The 17,444-nt window shown below is 36.5% G+C and overlaps 1 non-coding gene across 1 annotated transcript; it reads right to left on the bottom strand.

Annotated features, from left to right (window-relative positions):
• Nucleotides 1-16,597: 16,597 nt before the first annotated feature.
• LOC116745217 lies at nucleotides 16,598-16,704 on the bottom strand. The gene has a single exon (XR_004347329.1). It is a non-coding gene; the product is annotated as a U6 spliceosomal RNA (small nuclear RNA).
• Between the last annotated feature and the right edge of the window lie 740 nt (nucleotides 16,705-17,444).

Genomic DNA, 17,444 nt, shown 5'->3' on the forward strand with positions numbered 1-17,444 from the left:
TTCCTCTAGGAACTGCTTCCGTCAGTAAACCAGGTAACGTCGGCGTTGGGGAGGGGCTGATCCATCAAGTCTGGTCTGCTACCGTGTGCTGCAGCCAGTACTTTCCTGACAATCATGGATGACGGTAGTGCTTTCCAGGTCAGGGTCGGGTAGCAAGGTGGCCGGGTTGAGTCCTGTGGCTGAGTAAACTTAATACGATCTGAGTTTAACAGCAGGGCTTGGTAATGAGTCATCCTGGCATTTGTTAGCCATCTGTCGGGTGGCTGGCGAATTACACTTTCTAATGCATGGGGGGCTGTTATCGTTAGGTTCTGCCCCAAAGTCAGTTTGTCAGCATCTTTGACCAAAGCGGCCACCGCGGCGATTATTTTTAAACAGGCGGGCCATCCTGCTGCCACAGGATCCAATTTCTTTGATAGGTACGCAACCGGGCGATTCCAGGGGCCCAGTTTCTGAGTTAGTACTCCCTTTGCAATACCTTTATTCTCGGCCACGTACAGATGAAAAGGCTTAGTGATCCTTCCCCCGTTCCTTTTTTTAGGGCATTCTCTTGCCCAATGACCTTTTTCTTTACAGTAGGCACATTGGTCCTTGTCTAATGGCCGCCTTCTATCCGTTGTTCACCCTTCCTGTCTATTTCTGTCTCTACTGTTTCCTCCTCTGACTACAGTGGCCAGTATCTTACTCAAATGTCTTTCTTGCCTCTTATCTCATCTTACCTCACGAGCCTCTTGTTCCTTCTGCTTTCTTTCTTCTCTTTCTTCTTCTGTCTCCCTCTTATTATATACCTTATCTGCCTCTTTTACTAAGTCCTGAAGGGAGAAACCTTGTAGGCCATCCAGCCTTTGTAACTTCTTTCTAATATCAGGGGCCGCCTGGTCAATAAAGGCCATTGCTATGGTGGCCTTATGTTCCTCAGGAAGTTGGATCATAAGGAGTGAATCGTCTAAAAGCCTCCATTAAGCGTTCTAGGAACACGGTTGGGCGATTCCAGGCGGCCCCTGAGTTACCTCTCTTACCTTAGCCAAATTCGTGGGGCGCCTGGCCGCTCCATGGAGACCCGCCACCAGAGCCTGGCGATACATTTTCAGGTGCTCCTTACCTTCCAGGGTATTAAAGTCCCAATTCGGCCTGAACGAGTGGAAACCCGGCATCAATCTCGTTAGACAACTGGGTAGGTTGTCCATTGGTGGCTAACACATTCTTTTTAGCCTCCAGGAGAACCCGTTGCCTGTCCTCAGTTGTGAGGAGAGTCTGGAGGAGCTGTTGACAATCATCCCAGGTGGGTTGGTGGCGAAGACAAGAGACTCTATTAAAGCAGTAAGAGCTGTGGGGTTTTTAGAGAAAGTAGGGTTATGCATCTTCCAATTATAAAGATCTGCAGAGGAAAAGGGCCAGTATTGAAGGGTCTATTCCCGTGGTTATCGGGGGGGCCATATTCTCTAAGGGGTAAAGCAGTAGAATCCGGGGAAACAGCCCTCCGGCTTCTGGTGCCCGCCGAGGGACCCCCCCTTTCTGCCATAACAGGTGGCCCTACTGGTGCGGAGGGTTGTGAAGCTGGGGGTCCTAGGGGCGACATGGGATTTAGGGCCGGAGGATAAGGAGGTGGGGAATCTAGAAGAAGCAAATCAGACTGCAGGTCAGGATATATCGCCTTTGGCGGGTCCGGGTAGCAGATGACTTTTCCGTGTCGGGGGTTTTCTTCAGGGCCAATATCTCCGATTGTGCTGGAGCGCATGCAGACGTGCCTGTTGAGGAAACAAAGGGCCGGACCCACGGAGGCGGGGAGAGAACTAGATCTTCCCAGACCAGATATATGGTATCTGGTCTGGGTGTCCGTGGGGTCCTGTGTTAAAGACCCTAGACTTGACTAGCCCAACCTTATCTAACAAAAAAGATCCTTCGGGTGGCCACCCTGTCTGAAATGTAGGCCACTCAGAGGTACACAGCGTTTGCCATTTTCCTTTCCTTACTTCTACCGAAAGGTTGTGGGCCCTAGCCCTAACTTTGGTCCAGTGGCTTAGGGTAAGAGAAAGAGGAGTCGTCATAGTTTGTCCCATTGTCGTCCGTCAAAAGAAAGATAATAGTACAGAAAAACAATAAAATTTCAAAAGACACACATTGATATTGCCGCCGCGAACTTAAACCGAAACCAACTCAAATTCAGATGGCAGCTTATATAACCTGCCAGAACCAGATGAAGGGGAGACAAAATTTGTTTCTCCTTCCAGATGGACCACCAGGGCGTCCCCCCGGGGCCCGTGGACACCAGCTTTCGGCACGTCTGCCTAGCCAGGAGTCCAATACAGATTCCACAGCAAGCCGTTCGCACGGCTTTTTCCTAATGGCGGCTAGCAACAAACAAACGACAAACAAACAGACAATTGGGCTCGAGCCTACCTGATACCTCCGACTCCCGATGTTCTTGTGACCCGGGGGCGAGTGGGGATCCCGGACGAGCCCCCAAATGTTAGACCCAAACGGTCTACGAGGGATTCCAACTCGCCCAAGAACCGCCAAGAGTCGAGAGCCGCTGCAACACGCAAGAGGTTTATTAGGAGCCGATGCACCGGGGTTCCCTGAACCTCACGCAGGAGGCCGATGGGGAACCCCTAAAAGCGGAATCACATACTTTTTATAGGTTTATTTACTCATAGGGCGGGTATATTCTCACAATGATTGGGTAAATGTGGTGACTTTTGAATTCATTGGCTTAGGAACTTTTGTCCACCTTCTGGCCGTTATAGTTGTCTGTTCATTGTGGCGGTTAGGGCGTATACCTGTTACGGGCAACTGGAAAATTACCCGCTGTCTGGCAAGTCCCCGTCAACTGAAAAACTCCAAGAATTGGTTTCGATAGGGAGAAGGAGTGGCGCACGATAGGGAGAAGAATTGGTTTACGGGAACAAGTGAGGGGGTGGAAAGTCCCTAAAGGCCCCACAAGAGTCCAAGACTCGTCACTGTCCATTGCTCCAGTGACCCTTCTGCTTTCAGATTCTGCCTGTGTCCATAACCCAGATTCTGTGAGGACTGGGGGATGTTTTCTGATGCCTGTAAGGAGAGAGAAACCTCCTTAAGTATGTTCAAGCAATTTAAGTATGTTTAAGTCTGTTTGACCAACAACCTGTTCTAATGTGTACCAAATAGATGTAGCATTTTTCTTTGCTTGTTTAAATAACTAGATTTTACACATAACAAAACACATGTGTGTTAGTGAGATTTCAGTTTAGTTCAATAATCATTCACTGAACATTTCTGGATGTGCTAGATAGGTTTTGTGTGATAGTATGAAATGATAAGTTATGGCTTCAACATCCAATTCTTTATAATGTAACATAGCTTCTAATTGCTTATATTCCTTTTGTGAATGACCTCTCTCACCTCAGTATCTTCCTTTCTAAACAGTCTAGGAGGGCCATCCAAATAGTTTAATTTCCTTTGTACAAACGTGTCTATTATTGATTAACATAAATAATCATTGTTAAGTAGTTACTAAGTGCTTGAGACTGTGCTGGGCTCATTCACATAAAAGAAAATCTCATTCATTCATCAAAATTATCTCCATGTTATATATGGGAAAGTCACTAATCTAAGATGATTCTATTAGGATCTGATTGAGCCAGAGGCTTAACTAGCCCCTGTGATTGAAATTCTATGCTCTTTCACTATATTGTAGCTGGGTTGTGGATTATGGCAGACTATGGAATTCTAGGGTACTTTACTAATATAATATTCCTCAGTAACTGTAACATTAATATTTGAAGCTTAAGTTCAAATTGACTTGCCATTTTCCTTGCTAAATGAACTTGGACAAATTATTTAACCCTTCTGTGCCTCAGATTTCTCAGTTATGTATAAGGATAGTATTTACCGCCATGATTAAATTAGTTAATATATGTACAGTTAATATAGTAAGAGAACTTACTGATGTGTTTATTAATAATTAGCTATTTTAGCACTAAATAAATACAATGTTTGACAGATTCAAAATATGATTGTGAAGTGATTTCATGGAGTTCTAGTGAAGATTAAAAAATACCGTCTACATAAAATGCTTAGACCAGTGGCTGACAATAAATATTAGTTATTATTGTAGTAACTGAATGTGATTAACATCATGGTATTAATTACATAATGTTTCAAACATGTAAACCAAATCTAATATTATGATATTTGTTTTAGACCTATTTCAGAGCCTTGTATCAATCTGTCCACATGCCAAGGTGGAGAAATATAAACTTAGTGTTTTGTTTTTGTTTTGTTACAAAGCTGATCAAACTGGTTTTATTAAAAGGAATTAATCAAGTAAAATTCTAACTTGCAACCACAGAGAGCATTGCGTCATCTCAATGAAATATACAAGGAGACAGGTGAAATTCAAGAGGCAAGTTTCCTCATCAGCAAATAGGGCAAGCTGAATGGGATTATTTCTAGGTAAACCGAGATTCAACAACCACTTTCCTGCTGAGTCACATTTGATCAGCTTGTTTTCTTTTAAGAAACAACAATTACTTGTCCAGCCTTTGCATGCAGGAAATGCAGTTGCAGTGGGTGTGTGGTAGGGCTGAGGGAACACTAGGTGACTTGTCTTGAACTGTGTTTTCACAGCAAACACCACCTAGGTTTCATAGAGACTGAGTAGGACTGATGCTGATGGCTGATGGAAAGCTAAAGCCCCTCAAAATCATCTCTTGGCACTGAGGGTGTAAAAGTAAGCAATTGTTTACATTACATTGTTAATGTTTATGCTTCTGAATAAAACACAAAGGTATATAGTTTTATTTTGTAATAATCTATAAATACTAATTTGTTACTAAAATGAAAAAAAAATGGCAATAAAGAGTGGAAAGAAGTGATTTTCAGCCCCAAATTTAGCAATGATTTGTCAGGTGATACTGATAATTCATTTAATCCCATTCTCCACAATTTTGGGTACAATGATAGGAATACACAAACAAATCTCTAAGGCCCATTTTACTCTACCCTTTGAGCTTAAATATACATATATTTAAATTATACATAAATTGCACATATATGCGTATATATATAACATATATAGTCATATATGTATATAACATATGTATATATATACTACTCACTGTTTTTAGGAATGTGTGGATAATTTTACATTTAGCAAAGAAGTTAATTAAATATCACACATTTTCTTACTATTTCTAAATGAAGATGCAATACAAGATGCATTACTATATAGGTTATAAAATAATTGATCATTCCTTTAAAGTGATTCTTTAGTACACACTGTATAATATGGTGGCCATAAATGGGATATTTTCCATTAACTATAATTTTACAGAAATGTTTCTATAAACCATAATCTTATAGATATTTTTCTATAGACAGAAGCTAAATCTTGACTTTTTCCTTTATTGGAACTATGTGGCTATCTGCCATCTGTACCTTAGCAGACCAGTGAGTATTTATTTATAAGAATATAGCTTTAGATCCCTGGACCCTATGATTGAATAAAATGTGGTTCTGGCTGAAGAGTTACTGCACATCCTAAAGAAATAACCCTCTTTGCCCATAGAGCTTAAACAAGGAATGAAACACGCTATTTCCAATTGCACATTTACTTTATTGAACCCGAAAAGCATGTAGTACCTTGAAAACAACAACGATAAGATAATATCCTGTTAATTAGAACCGAAGAAAAAGCTTTCACCTTCACTGTTATGTTCTTACAACTCACATGAGTGTGGCAGTAATATTTAACTTGTCAGTCAAGATGTTTGACAAAATAATCATAATAATGAGTCTTAGGCAGTAATGAAAAGATGTGCCTGGCATATTGGTTTGTAAAATTTGCCAGACATTAAAATTCAAAGTTACTTTATATTAGTAATAATCTATGTGTTGTTATAAACACAACAGCTTGGCCATTTCTAGTTGTAATTATCAGTGATAAACTTGTCCAAATATAAAGCTATGCAAGCTAAGCAGTGCAATAAAAAATATTTAAGAATAGTTTTAGAAAACATTAAAGAAAAACTTTATGTTCAAAAATCTCCTTAAAAATGGATAAGATTTTCTGTCTATCAGAACATTTTATATATATGTATAAAATACTTATATGTATATACACATAAAATACATACAATAATATATATCATGTATATGTACATATATATCCATACAATACTTTCCTTGCCCATAATTTTAAAAACATGCAAAAATGACATTTTAATGAAAGAATAAATGAATTTTAGACTCTATTAATAAAAAGGTATTGTTTACGTCATTTTCTATGCTGGGTATTTCAAAAATATTTGTGTATTTCTCATGACACTTTAAATATGCCTTATCAGCTGTATGTGAACTGTAAACCTCAGAATCATTTCTTCATAGTTAGTTAGAGCTATAGCTAGTTCGGTTCTTATGTACTGCTATATGAAGACCCTTCCATGAATTATGGGCATCTGAACTAAAGACTCATTGATTTGGCACAAGCTGTGGGCCAGGCACTGTGACTATATTAGTGAACAAGATAGGCACATTCTTGGATGTGACACTTGGAGCTCAGAGATGAGACCTAACATGTTCTACTCACCTTTAGCAATTCTGTCCAAACATCTCCTTAAGGAAGCCATATAGGCCACGCAAGATGAGGTTAGTGACTCTGTTATACATATTAGCAGTTTATAATCTCTCCTCTCAAACACACACATATATATTTCCATATATATATATATATATATATATATATATATATAAAACTGTATATATAATTGTAATTAAATCATTGGGCTATTAGTTGTTTAATGTCTGTTCTCTGGCTAGAGTATAAGATCTTTAAAGACAGAAATTTTATCTTCCTACATGTGCTATATTCTCAGTGCCTAGAAATTGATTTGCATAAAAGTTAATAACCAAGATTCCACTTGATTCTACCAACAATATCATAGTATTAGTTGTGTTAAACTGGCTAATATAACCATACCGGCTTTCTTGGTTGATAGTTTTCTTTTTCTTTTAGCCCCTTAAATACATCATCTCACTTCCTTCTGGTTTCCATGGTTTCCCCATGAAAAAGCAGCCATTAGTCTTTCTCCTTTGAATATTAATTGAGGTATTAACTGAGCTGTTAATTGAGGATAGCTTTTATGTAATGAGTCACTTCTCTCTTGAAGCTTTCTGTATAGTCCTTTAGTCTTTCCACAGTTTGATTGTAATGTACACAGGTGTGGATCTCTGTCCTAATCAGCCCAGGTCCAGCCACCGGAAAACTAGACACAATCCCTAGCCAATCCTGAGCCTGCTCACCCTGCCTTGCCCATTCCTTCCCATAGAAACCACAAGAAAGGTTCTTGCCCACTTTTCCGCTCATTCTCTTTGTCTCTGGATTGACCCTGATGCTTCCCCCTGTGGTCCTGCATGGCACAGCATGCCTCCTCCTTTTGGAATTGATAGTAACAAACTATCTTTTCAATTGGAAATCATCTCCTAATTTGTTGGCTTTACCCTACGTGGATAATAATACAACCTATATTTTAATACAAAGGCTACTACAGAAATGGGGAAAAGGAAGGGACTAGAGCAAGTTAGAATGCCACAAAGATCCTCTCTGCTAGACTGTCCAATCTGCTTTAATTCCATCTAGTTCAGTCTTCAATTTATATATTGAATTTTTTCCAATTTTATAATTTCCAATCCGATTTTTTTATGGTTATCATTTCTCCACTAAGATTCTCGATCCTTTCTCTCACTATGTTAATCTTTTCTCTTAAGTTTTTGGCCATAATTATGATTGTTTCAAAGTTCTTTATTATTAATTCCAACATTTGAGTTATCTAAGGTCCTGAATTGACTGTTTACTTTTCCTGATTATAGATGACATTTTTCTAGTTTTTCATATATCTAGTAATCTTGATTGCATGTAAAATATTTTGAAGGATACATTTTAACTGGTTTAGATTCTGTTGTGTTCTCTTAAATGATATTGAATTGAGTTTTGGCAGGCCATTAAATTGTTGGCAGATTCTCTTAATTCGTTCAGGCTTGATTTTATTTTTGCTAAAGCAGATCTATTCTGCTTTTGTTATTTGTCCCAAGGCATGCTTTTTACACTAGAAGGTGGTTCTTACTCTAAAGTTTGGTCTTTCTGTGCATCTCAGCTGAATTCCAAGGTGCTTAGCAAGGTTTCTTTACTCTGGCTGGCTAGGAACTTCCATATCACTCAGCCATGTAATCTCCAGTTGGTCTCAGCCAGTCTCAGTAAATATGTTTCTCAGAATCTTTTACTGTGCATATGCAGTCTTGTCCTCAGCTGACAACTCATAGGGAGGCCCAACATAGACGTTTCACCTCTCCCATCCCCATAGCTCCCTGCTCTCTGGTACTGTACCTGTAAATACAGATGCTTCTGAAGTCCTCAACTTTTCTCTCAGCTCAGCAAAACTGCCATGCTTGCCTTAGTTTCCATGCTCTGCATGGGGTTAGAAGACTGGCCCTGTCAAAGAACCAGAGAGAACTGAGTCTGACTTCATATGTTTCCTTTCTCTCCAGCATCACAGTGCTCTGGTACCACCAACTGATAATAGTTGCCTCATATATTTTGGCCCGTTGTACAGTTGTTTAGGGTAGGAGTGAAAGTACAGTACCAGTTATTTATTATGGCCTTTTTGTTTATTTATTTATTCAGAAGTTTAGAAAATAAGAGGAAGCCATTGAAATAAATCTCTCTCTCTCTCTCTCTCTCTCTCTATATATATATATATATATATATACACACACACGCACACTAGATACCATATATAGTTTTATAGTATTCCATGAATATAATAGTATTAGATATATACTATATATTAGATTATATAATTTGATTTTTTATAAATTTACTAACAATATTATATATGTATGTTATACATACTAGAACTAATATATAGGCATGATTACTGTGCAATTCTAGTGTTACCTATAAATGCCTTATCATTTTGGCACTGTGCTTATTACATAAAGCAAAATGGGACAGGGGAGATATCTCCTTGCTGACATTATATGGTTATCTTCTTTTCTCATTTGATTCATTTTCAATGATCAAATTCTGTATTTCATTCCCATACATGATATATATGGACTCACTTCGGTTTGAGCACTAATTAATTAATTTGCTGCTATAAATTTATGTCTATGTTTCTGTAACTAACCAAATGTGTCTTTAAAATACAACCAGCATTAATTATATTTTTATAGCTCTGCAATATTGTTTTCTGTTTGCTGTGTCACATAGTCTTACACATGCTAAAGGGGTATCTCGCTCCTAATTCGATATATCTGCAGCAATTGAACCATGGCAATATTTTATACATCTCTCTGGATTTGAGAAAGAAGGGAATGACTTAAATAGTATTGCTACTTAGAAAAATGTCACTGACCCCTTACCTCCAGTACTCAGAATACATTTACTCTAAACCGCAAAATGTTCACCATCCCTATGTTCCATTCCCAGCTGCTCCTGCCACATTTTCCTTGTAAACTGACTGTTTGGTAGACTCCCTGAAGTCTATTTTGATCCCCATTATATAAGCAGTGAGGGTAACATAAGAACATCCTCAGGCTTAGACACAGTCAATAGTTTACAAATTATTTTTCAGCAAACTTTTATGGTCTATTATGGAGCAGTCATGGTTCTAGGTGCTGGAGATACAATGAGGAATAAAGTCAGGAGTCGATCTTTTTCATCTATAAGTTTTTCGCTGTTATCAAGGGTCTGGCATATAGTAAGCACTAGATCAATAATTATTGAATAATGAATGTTTAATTTTATATCAAGCCCTAAAGAATACAGTGGGATGAGAAAAAGAAACATATTTTTAAGCATCTTCACAATCGACAGTTGTCAGAATAGTATGATAAAATGTGAAATGTCAAGATTCATAATATGCTTTGTATTCATCATTATTGATTAATTTGAAGATTTGTATTACAAACTATCAATGCCATTTAAAGAATATTATTTCATTTTGTGATGCTAATTTTCTTTTGTGAATTGATTTTGCTTTTGACATAATTCTCTGGTTATACTGGCATTATGTAAGCATAAGCCCTTTTTTTTGCCAGTCAAGCTCCCTTTCTTTGCCAGGAAAGATGTGGGAAACCTTCAGGTGAAGAAATGGGAATAGCTGTCCTATCTAGTGCTACTGTCAACTTGAGTCTTTTTAGGGCAATGATACTCTGGGCAACACATGCACCAAACCGGAAGACTTTATTGATCTCCATATTAACAATTCTTAAGAAAAATTAATTACATACATAACGTCTTCACTTTATTTTTTCATGGTAAGCTTCATAGAAACCAAGTGAAAATTTACGATGAAGGGGAGATTACTGTCAGAAAAATGTGTTTTATTATCTATACCAGACTACTAGAGCTAGTTCTTCATAGCAGTTTTCTCTTCTGAAGCTGAACAGCAGCAAGGTGAGTCATTATTAGAAGCACAGCAAGTTCCTGGATGCAACCTATTTGGTGAAAAGCTTATCCTAAGGCATTCGATTGCATGTAGAGAGGAAAAAGGATTTCCAAAGCAGAAAGATATCTTTGAAGAGTTTACACCCCTAAAGTGATTTCAAAGCAATACATTTTAGCTGCTTATAATTCTCTTTGTAAAGTACAATATGACCTGCTCCAGATATATGATATTATAGTAGCCATTTATTCAAAGAGATGGCTACCTATAAAGACTCGAACTCCAGAGAAAATTAAAACATTTTCCTAGATATGTACAGAAATGCTTTAAAAAGCATTTACCAATTCATTAAGTTCTCTTTTTCTTCCTTTCCTGGCCCCAAGTGGCCAGCTGTCAACTATGCACTGATGGAAAGGCCACTTTAAAAGGAGAGGGTTATTAAGAGAATGATTTGTTTCAGTGTACAATATTGTACAAGATGACTGAAAAATTAGGGTTTCATAAGGACAAACCTTATTTGCCCCCAAACATTTAGATTATAGGACTATTTATTGTAACTACCAACAAGAAACTGACTAAAAAGGGCATGGTGCTTTCTGAAACATAGCTACTTGTGGACAGGGTGATTTATTTACTTTCACTTTATATTTACCTTTCAGATTCTTTAATCACAGGGGTGTTTACACTTTTTCCAGGTCATGAGTTTTAATTGCCATATACACCTTAGCATTAGCACATCATTTTGCACTGTTAGTTTTCTACATCACACATGACCTTCAGGCCATAGATGAATGCCTTTTGAAGCTATTGAATGCCTGAATAAAATGGACATTTTTCTGTATATATAACTCAAGGAAATAGTTTGATTGAAGAATATTATTATTATCAAGACTAAAAAGAGATACAAAGACAAATATGGTGTTAATTTTCCTTATGTCATTAGTCTTTATTTCACAATTTCACTTTAATCTATTGCCTCACTGCCCTCTCCTGGGAGTAGGGCTGAAAAATTAAAAGAGTGACTTGTTTGCACTCTAATGTTGAACTTTGGAGGCAAAACTTTAGGGAGTCGACTTGGCAGTGAACCAATGATGAGTTATTCACTGGAATATAAAATATCATATGGAGTGGTAGAACAATACAAGCAATGACATTAACTTTTGCCTGAAACTCTATTCTAAAATTATCCAGACCAGGACAAGAAAAATGCAAAAGTATTTTGGAAGCACTGTTTATTGAAATTGATGTGGAATGTGAGTTTGTGTGTGTGTGTGTGTGTGTGTGTGTGTGTTGGGTATTTATTTCTACCAACATTAAAAATGTTGCTGAGATTCACTTGACTAACTACTGGATGTCAGTGTTGTACCACTATTAAAAATTTGAAAAAAAATATTAGGAGTACAAAATTACTTACAAAAAATAATACATTAGAAATTTACATTTATAGAAAGGATTAAATAAAGGCCCATTAAAAGAATTTTTATCCACCCTGCTTATTTTATTTAGTTTCTTTTTTTTTTCCAGTAATTAAAGTAGTTTAGATTAATCCATCCTAGGCTCAAAGTATTAACAAGATTCTTAAATATTTTCTCTTTGGATATTTCAATTATATATTGAAAAACACTGAAACCAGCTGAGGAGAAATAAAATAATGCTTTAAATAATTACCTATCTACCATCTATCTATCTATCTATCTATCTATCTATGATCTATCTATCTATCTATCATCATCTGGATACAACATTTCACAGCACTGTTTTCTAATTTGTTTTTTTTTTGTTTTTTTTGGTTTTTTTTGCAGAGAGCAGATTAAAATTAGTTTATTTAAAGAAAATATCTTGGATATGTCATAGCAACTAGCCCAAAGCAAACCTTAATACATATGTGTTTTATTTCTCACAGAAAAATACTTTCTTTTAAATATTACTTCTTTATAGAGTTAGAAATTATTGGCATACTACATAGCAGTGTTTCTCGATCTTTTTTCATTACCTATTATCCATAAGAAAAAAAATTTACAACACGAACAAAAGATTTTAAATACTAAGGAATAAGAGTTTATCTGTAGATTTGAGCTCTGGGAAAACAAAACCCATTGTATTATCTAAGTTTCTTCACCTTTCCCAAGCCAGTTTTCTCCCCCTTGGGGTCAATATCACCAACATTGAAAATCCATGTTCTACTATTATCATCAAATTTCTATTGCCTCATAACAATCATTTATTCATTTCTCAAGCTTTACAATTACTTTTGGATTGAAAAATGACTATAGTTAACTAAACACACCATTACTTTTGTTACTCTTATTTTCAAAGGCTAATCTGGTACAATAATTAAAAAACTAAAGTGAGTTATTGATTATTACTTAATGCTTATTTTTCTGACTTCAACAGGCTATTTTCATAGTAAGTTTTGGTTTAGCCACCTCAATTCACCAATGAATAAAAACAGACATATATACAAATATAAACACATTACAAATTTTGAAAATAAAGCTTTTTCTTTGCTGAACTGTCTCCTCTACTTCCAAAACCCTTGTTTCCTTAAATTGTGTGAGTATATGGTCTAAAATTTATGCATAATATATTCTTGTCAATGAATATATTCAGAGTTGCTTGCCCTAGTACTGTAGCCTACATCTTTATTCCTATTAGCATTTATTTATTTTTCTAACACAAACCATTTCAAGAAAGGGAAATCCAGAAATCTGTTATGTTTTCAAACAAGTTACACTTATACAATAAATAAAGTAAAAATCCTTAAGGAGATTTGATTTCTAAAGGCCAAACGTGGTTATTTGATTACTACTTATAGCTAAAATAAATAAATAAATGACTGCTACGTAAACAAATGGTTTAAAAGCAAATATAATTTTAAAAGATACAACTTGTTGAATCTGGCATCATAGCAAATCATTTTCTAGAACTGTCTTCAAGTAAAAAATATGGGAGAATTAATAGTTCTTAACACTTTTCAAATTACTAGCCAACAAAACGTCAATTCTTATCTTGTATCATTAAATAATTGCCAACTGTTAAAATATTGTGAACGTTTTTAAAGGGAGAAAGTATTTAAAAATAAAGGAAGCTCTTAATATTTGGGACATACCACATAAAATATATCCCCAATGAATGATTCAATAATATTCTTCATTTACGAATGACAGCTGACTTCTGAATTTATTTTATTTAGTTACTTTTCATAAGAAATACTAGTATGATTATATAAAAACATATGCAGCTCTGAAACCCCATGAGTGGCTTAAATTGTTTATAATTTTATCCATTTGGGCACGAGAATTGAAACAGTTAACCCTTAATTATATGTAATAATCAGGTGGTGAAAACATGGGTAATTTACATGAAGACTTGACTAAAAAGCAAATAAATATTTTATGAAGTCTTCATTTTAATTTTGTAACAAATGTGATCTTATGAAAACATTGTTAGGAGACAATTTTCATAGATGTCTCATATTTCTGCACATCTTTTGAGAAAGGGCCTGGACCACCTTTTTCTGGACTATCTTATCAAAGATGTTTGTAGAGCAAACAGCCTTGAAAGATATAGTCCCTTTTTTCCCCTCCTTCCCCCCCCACCCACATTCTAAGCAAATGGGGGGGATTAGTGTACCATCCAATATAACAAAGGAAATGTCTGCTTCTGGAGCAAAGGTCAGGCAGGTTTACTGTCCATTATAAAAGACTGGATTCCTAAACTAAAAATACACCTCTATGAGAATAGATGTCACACCTTCTTTTTTTTTTTTTTTTTTTTTTTTGCTGTACGCGGGCCTCTCACTGTTGTGGCCTCTCCTGTTATACAGGTTCCGGACGCGCAGGCTCAGCAGCCATGGCTCACGTGCCTAGCCACTCCGCGCATGTGGACCGGGGCACGAACCCGTGTCCCCTGCATCGGCAGGCGGACTCTCAACCACTGCGCCTCCAGGGAAGCCCATGTCTCTCCCTCTTTACCTCACCTTATGGGAACTAGATTTCAGAGATCTGGAACACATGCTGAAACACTGGTACTGCTATTGCTGTGAGTAATAAAGGAGTTTTGATGTCAGCATTCAAAGAATAATCTCTCCTTTTCCCCTCCTCCTCTTTATCTCCTTCTTTCACATACGTATAACATGAATATTAAGTTGACCCATAATCAAGTCTCTTAGAGGAAAAATACAGTTTTACTCTCTCTGCCTTGTTCTTGCCTGGGCCATCTGTGTAGTTCAAGTCAACATCACAGGTTAGGGGAGACCCTTCGGGAGAAATGATTTTCAGATTTCAGAATCGTTGATATTTTAGAAGGGGCGTTCACTGCATATAATAAGGTGTTTGGGCCATTACCCCTCACAAGGTAGTACAGTGAAAATAATGTGAGGGTTTGGCCAGGGACCCTTAGTTTAATACACTACCATTTCTTCACAAAGCATGACTATTCAAACTGTTAAAAAAAAGTCAACTGAGTCATTTTTAAAGGTCTACTGGCTTTACTCAATGATTCATGAATCGGGCAGCATTTAACCCAGCAGATAGAAAGGAGCTCTGAGGAACTGTGCAAAATGAAAAACTTTTATAGGCAGAAGAAAGCAGGAACAAGGAAGTTATACTAGGCCAAAGAACAGGTTGGTTATTGCAAAGTAACTTTTCTTTACACGATGTCAGAGGTCTATCAGGCACATTACCTAACTAGTGTTGATCAGGCAATTCCTGATTGACTAGTTTAAGATTCTATTTCTGGGAGAGCTGCAATTGTAATTAAGTCTCAGTTTGGTGACATAGGGCTTACAAAACTGGCTACTTTTTGGGTCCTTGGCTTTGTTTTTAACAATACCAAGAAACACTAGCAAAACAGTTCCAGTCATGTTTTAACAGCAAATGAGTTTTCCACAAATTTTCGAAAATGTTTGTGACACTAAGAGCTTTTTGGCTTAGGAACTGTTGAGGATTGTGGTTCTAGAGCTGTGGGTTAAAGGGAAGAGAGGTTGAAATAGACATAAGTCTGCTTATATCTGAAGTTTAACCTGGTGCCTAAATCCAACTGGTGGCCTGGAGCCACCAGTCCACTTTCAGCAATACATTGTTATTTAATTTTCTTCCCTTTAAATATTTCATATGGAGATGGATAGCAAGGATCTAAAAGGGATTTCTGTTTTTCTACTTTCACTGAACAAAATATCAGTACACAGATTCTCTCAAAATTAGTCTTTTTTCCCATTTAGTGAGAGAAATAGGAAGATAATCTAAATTTCTAACTTCTAGTATGAATTTTCTTCTATTCCTTGAAGCAATAAACAATGGCCCTTGCCCTTGCCCTTTCAAGGGAGAGATATAAGAAAGGACGTTAATATTAGGTGTTTTTTTGAATCCTGTCCTTGATCATGACCATTCAGATGACAATCCTTCCTGTTTTTGCAGGAGCAAAGAGACAAGAGTAAGGAAAAGTCTCAAGATCTTTCCTCCTTTGGATGCCAATATTAACTTAATGCGTAGTTAAATGACTGAGGCCCAGGGAGGCTAGATTTCCCAAACTGTGAAGTGGGAGAATTCTCCAAAAAGGATCCTTGTGAAAATGTGATGATACATGCAAAAACAATTTGGAAAGCATAAAGAATTATGTAAAGGAACATGATTATTTTGACGAAAAAAATGGTTGTTTAAGCAAATATGTGCTTTTTAAGTTAGCTGATACTATTAAGAGAACTGGGTTTGGTAGACATCTTTCCATTCCTTGAATTACAAGTCCCTCAAGGCAATGGGTCAAGCCATGCTCATTTATGACTTTGCTAGAGCTCCTAAAATAATGATTTGCTTTTAAAAATCATTCAATAAATTGATGTAGACAGAATTATCATTTTGAATATTAGGAAAGTAATGTGCTTTAAAAGAAATGTGGCATAGAAAAATGTTAGAAGAGCACTTTGTTTGTTAAATTATGTAGAAGAGATAGTTTAAAGAAGTTGAAGTTATTTTAATTCAGAGGAGATAAGGGTAAAAACTAAGTAGATGGATATATATAAGTAGAACAAAGTAAATGCAATTAAATACACTAAACTAAATAAAAGATTATTCCTTTTGAAATTATTACTTTCTACAGATAGTTATGATTTTTATTTAATTTGATATCCTGGTTAGAATTAGAGCAGCAAGAAATATGCTTTACAATTACCATGTAAAAATATAGAACACTTCATAAATTTGCACATTATTTTTGTGCAGGGACCATGCTAATCTTCTCTGTATTGTTCCAATTCTAGCCTATGTGCTGCTGAAGTGAGCCCTTAAGTATATCGTAATGACTAAATCTAAACAACTATATCAATGGCTTAAACAATTAGAGAAAACTGGTCTAAAATGGACCTGAAGTGTTGATGTAATAAGACATTAGGTACAGTGGTCATATGTGGGCATTACATCTCTAGCAGGACACTAGATGGGAGTTAATATTTTTTTATTTTCATAGTAAGAAAGAACTATGGAAAAATTCACCTATATCTTAGGAGGAAATTTTAACAGACCTATATTTAATAAGTCAATATAAGAATATTCAACAGTGAATCCATTGAAAACTAAAGAAATATATTACCCTGGAGACTACCAAAGAAGAATAATAGTTTTAAATGTTGACTAAGTGTTAGGCAGAGTACTAAATGCTTGCAGGTATTATCATCATAACAAAACTATAGTTGGGACTTTTTAAATATTAATTTTATTGATAAATAATAAAACTCAGAGAAGTTCAGAAATTTATCCAGAGTCATACAATTAATAACTGATGATGTGGGGATTCAAAAATATGCCTTACTAATTTTTAAGCCTATACAATTATCATATAACATCATTCTGGGGTTGATTCTACTTCCTGTGATCAGTCTTGCCTCTCACTGTTGCAGCCCCTCCCGTCGCGGAGCACAGGCTCCAGACGCACAGGCCCAGCGGCCATGGCTCACGGGCCCAGCCGCTTCGCGGCATTTGGGATCCTCCCGGACCAGGGCACGAACTCGTGTACCCCGCACCAGCA

This window comes from Phocoena sinus, chromosome 1, assembly GCF_008692025.1.
Source record: "Phocoena sinus isolate mPhoSin1 chromosome 1, mPhoSin1.pri, whole genome shotgun sequence".
Classification (NCBI taxonomy): domain Eukaryota; kingdom Metazoa; phylum Chordata; class Mammalia; order Artiodactyla; family Phocoenidae; genus Phocoena; species Phocoena sinus.